The sequence below is a fragment of the Hevea brasiliensis genome, chromosome 8 (assembly GCF_030052815.1).
Source record: "Hevea brasiliensis isolate MT/VB/25A 57/8 chromosome 8, ASM3005281v1, whole genome shotgun sequence".
Taxonomy (NCBI): Eukaryota; Viridiplantae; Streptophyta; class Magnoliopsida; order Malpighiales; family Euphorbiaceae; genus Hevea; species Hevea brasiliensis.
In genome coordinates this window covers 16024022-16029110 of record NC_079500.1, presented here as the reverse complement: position 1 = coordinate 16029110, position 5089 = coordinate 16024022, and the positions used below count along the sequence as shown (strand labels likewise).

Below are 5089 nucleotides of genomic sequence, written 5' to 3'. Positions count from 1 at the left end.
GTTGGAACCAGTCAGAACTGTTGCAATAGGTTTTGAAATATCATATTTCTCCATTGATAACAAGATAAGGAGAAAAAAAAAAGTATAATAAGAGGAATGAAAGAATGAACCAGAACAGGTTGTAGAGAGAGAAGAGAAATTCTAGAAACTAGAAATAAAAGTTTTATGGCTCTGATACCATGTTAGAAGAAAGAATATAAGTAATGAAAGAAATGATTGTGTATTTGTCTGTGTCTTATTTACAGAGATATTACATCTATTTATACATGAGAATATGAGCTAATTTAGACAAGAATAATAATTGTTGTAATTATGCTACACAAATCTCCTATAATCATGCTAATTGCTATAATTATGCTATACAAATCTCCTATAATCATGCTAATTGCTATAATTATGCTAACATTGCCTATGCTATTACATGCTGCTTTAACTAATTGAAATCTTGTTGATAGTCAAAGTTTGGTAAGCCAAATTCATTGTTGCAGCTTCAAATTTTAGGCTCTGATACCATATTAGAAGAGGAGAGAAATTCCAGAAACTAGAAATAAAAGTTTCTGACTCACGATACCATGTTAGAAGAAAGAATACAAGTAATGAAGGAAATGATTGTGTATTTATGCATGTCTTATTTACAGAGATATTACATCTATTTATACATGAGAATATGAGCTAATTTAGACAAGAATAATAATTATTACAAATCTCTTATAATCATGCTAATTACTATAATTATGCTACACAAATCTCCTATAATCATGCTAATTGTTGTAATTATGATAACATTGCCTATGCTAGTACATGCTGCTTTAACTAACTGAAATCTTGTTGATAGTCCAAGTTTGGTAAGCCAAATTCATTGTTGCGACTTCAAATTTTAGGAAACAAAGTAGCTAGGTTTAAACTCTTTAGTTTCACTTTTAACACCGACTATATATTTATACAAAGTAAAAAAATATTATATGAAGGGAACAATTATATATGTAATTCAACATGTAAAGTGAGAAGATAAAGCAAGAATGAAAATCAAGTTGTAGTTGGTAAATTTGATCTCACCAAGGTGCAGCAGGAATGAGCCCTGAACGATCAGTGCGACAATTATTTTGTTTCTCTTGAGATGCATTATTATATGCACCAGCCACGGTCAAAATTTCTGCAAAGGTCCATGCAATTGCAATCGAGATCGTGATCTGGCTGATCGAACAAGCATAGGTCTTTTTGGTTTCCAAATATAGGGAAGGAACTGCATTAATAATATGAATTTCTATATGAAAAATAACCCAAAATATTACATTGTGCATATAAATTTAAAAATTTTGAAAATTCATGTTTTGGATTCAAATATATTTTATTTTTTTCCTTAAGTTTTTTCACTTAATATATCGTAATCTGAATAGAATATCATGAAAAGGTCTAACGATCCAATTTAGTCAGCGACTTATGTTAAATTTTTTCTAGTCTTATAATTAATAAAATTTGTACTTATAAAAAAAATACTTTGACAATTTACCTGAATAATATAATTTGCCTAAACAAATTGTAAAAAGAAAAAAAAAATCTGATTCTTACATATTACAGGATAGATCCAACTACAAGAGAACTTGGAAAATAAGTAATTAATAAACCATGTAACTTACCTGGGTTGAGAAAATCACAATAGCTACTGCTGGGAGTCCAATTTCAATACATTTTGCCAACTACAAGCATCAATCCAATTGAAGAAATATCACATCACGTATAATTTCAAATTAATGGAACAAACTGCAACATTAACATGCAATTGGATGGAATATTATATTCCAGCTAACAAAACATAACTTTAATTTTTATAAAGAAAATTTTATTTTATTAATGAATATCATTGAATGAATGGATAAATTTTAATTTAATAATAAAAAATAAATTAAATTAAAAATAAAATAACTATGGAAGGAACCTACAAATTATGTCTATTTTATAAAAAAACCAATTGAATAAAGCATAGGCCTTGCCTGCGGGAATCCACGGTCATAAAGCCCAAGTCCAATAAGAGTCACAAGAGGAATAGAAGAGAGAATGGTAAGCTTGCTGGCATCATAAGAAATCCAAATTAAAGCTCTTAATAAAAAAAAAAATCCCAAATTCCACTAAAATTTATTTTATATATTGAATAAATTACAAAATATTCCACCTTGCGAAAATCTCCCCTAGACCAGAGAAACCAACGATGATTTGAAGGAAGGACCCAATAATACTTGCTCCTTGTATACGTCTCATTGATCTTTTAAACATCTAATGCACAGGACCACCCACAAAAAATAAAATATATATTAATTAAACCATATGCACTGCTTCTTAATAACCTAATTGACGTTAGATTTTTTTTTTTAATATATTTATTATCAAAGTGGAAAATTTTGAATTCAAGTCTGTTTCCTTTTGATAAGGGATATGTGCACGATTCTTTCTGTTGCAGGGAAAAACAATACTATGTGCCAGAAATTAAATAAAAGTGGACATACATCTCTCGGCCTAAAAATTTAAAGTCAAGTGAGGACTTTAATTAGACAGATATTCTATAGGTTAAAATGTGGGAAATAGGTAACTATAAAAAAAAAAAGATTTTTAGCACCGAATTCAACGATCTAACGTATATTAGTGGCAATCATAATCTTTCACTAATTTAAAGTTAATTTTAAAATTTAATGATAAATTTTAATATATTATTAAACACTTTATCGATAAAAGTATTAACAATGGATTTATGAGATCCATTGTTACGATGAATTATTATTATTATTATTATTATTATTATTATTATTATTATTATTATCTTAAAAAAAACTTCATATATAAATTTTATTAATTTAATATTCATATCAATTCAAGCGAGTTGGATCAAATTTTCAAGTTGGGATGATCAAGTTGACTAAAATGGATAAAACATTATTAATTTAGTATAAATCTAAACAAATTATGCATCATTTCGAATTAAACATACTTAAATTGGATTAAAAAAAATGCCATCTCTATGTACGTGATATAGATAGATAGCATTGACAAAATAGGCAACCAACCTGACGAGGAGTGAGTGTCGCACTAAATTTATTATTAGTTGATATAGCAATGGAGATGGCTGGGATGATGAAAGCTTCGGATATTTGCATCACCACCGGAAGTTGAGAACCCAACAAAATCTGCGAGAACGTGTTTATCGCTGCTGTAAAAACGAACTTTGGATTGCTTCAGCTTTCTCAACCTCATTTGCAATAGAAAAAGATATCAATTTTCAGTAATTCAATGCTTTCCCATCAAAATTACGTGCATGATATTATTGTTTACATTGCCACCACCCATCAACGCCGCAAGCGTTGAGGAATGATCATAGCAGTCAGACGATCACTATGCTAAACTGCAATCCCATGAGATAAAGAGATGGCTCTCCTGCAATCAAATGAACGGTTGAGATCCGTATTATTGTAAGTGAGAGTGAACATGTAGTGAATGATTTCTTAATTAAAAGATATTATTTTTCATAATTTTTCTTTACAAATATTTTTCTTTTTTTCTTTTAGTAAAAATAATGTAAATATTTTTTTAAAATAAAAATAAATAAATATTTTATGTTTGTCAACATTCAAATAAATAATTTTTAATAGTTGATATATTTTTTTTGGTATTACTCATTGATATATTTATATAAAGCAGATATGTATATTTTATTTTCCTTCACCAATTAATTACAATTATTGCCCATATTAATAGATGTCGATAATTACATATTATTATCAACAATTGATAATAAGATGAGATCATATCCACTTAGCAATTAAACTAATACCTAAGATTATGCATCCCTATTTAATAACGTGATTAACAAATCCACCAAATGTGTTTTTTTTTTTCTTTAAAATACAAATTGTTGTTCATAAATACATCAAGTTGAGTATTGGCATTCATTGTGTATAGAAATTAATAATCAGGTGATTAAAAAAAATATACACAGAAAACTTTTTTTATTAAGAATGAGAGAGAAAATTTACTCCAATCTGGATTATCTCCGATAGGAATGTCAACTTCAGTTAGACGGGGCATCGCCTGAGCCTGTCTTTTTCGATATTGCACTGCAAGACCTGCATCTATCTGGCTTCTTGTTCTGGACGGTCGTCGCCGTCCTTGCTGTGGTCGTGTTTGTGGTGGTGGGGGAGGTTTCAATGATTGTTGTTGTTGTGGAGGTGGAGGTGGAGGAGGAGGTGGAGGAGGCGGTGGAGGTGGAGGTGGAGGTGGAGGTGGCGATTCATAAGCGTACGTAGAAGAGCTGGGGATGCCGTAGTTGGATGTAAACCAATTATTTTGGCAATTAGGGCATTGAGAAGGAGAAGAAGAGAAAGAGAAGTAGTAAAGTGTTGGACTATACTGGCAATAAGGGCAGTTTGGGATGCAGGTATCGATGCCTTCCATTTTTGTGTTCTTGATCACTGTATCGTACGGGCGACTTTTAGATGAAGTAGGAGAGGCATGAGGCAGAGACCAAAAGATGAAATGCGGAATTTTGAGGGAGTCAAGCAGAAAAATAAATAAATAAATAATAAAAAATGGAAAAAAAAAATGTAAAGAATATACACGTCTCAGTCTCTATTAGGTGGACTAATAAGAAAAATTAAATTCAAAATTTTATATAGTGATCTAAAAATTATTTAAAAAAAACAGATCTAAAAATTAAATTTAAAAGTTTAAAATTAATTATTACTAAAAGATATTATTAAAAATTATTTCAAAAAATAAGATGTCATTAAAAATAAAATTAATGGTTTTTAATAAATTTAATAAATCAATTAATGAAAGTTTTAAAAAAATTAAGTTAGTTTAATAAATTTTTTTTATATATACTTATTAAATATGGAAATTTATATATGTGGACACACATTTAAGGGAATGTTTGCAACTTTGCATAATATTTTTTCACTTCATTAAATAAAAAAATTCCAACACGGTGGACTTTAAAATAATTAAATATTAATTTTATAAATTAATTAGTAAAAAATTTCTTTATATAAATAGAATTTAAAATAATATTTAAATTGATATATTTAAAGTATAATATAGAGAG

General features: G+C 28.5%; 1 pseudogene; it reads right to left on the bottom strand.

Annotated features, from left to right (window-relative positions):
- Nucleotides 1-1025: 1025 nt before the first annotated feature.
- LOC131182493 (nucleobase-ascorbate transporter 4-like) lies at nt 1026-4520 on the bottom strand (annotated as a pseudogene).
- Between the last annotated feature and the right edge of the window lie 569 nt (nt 4521-5089).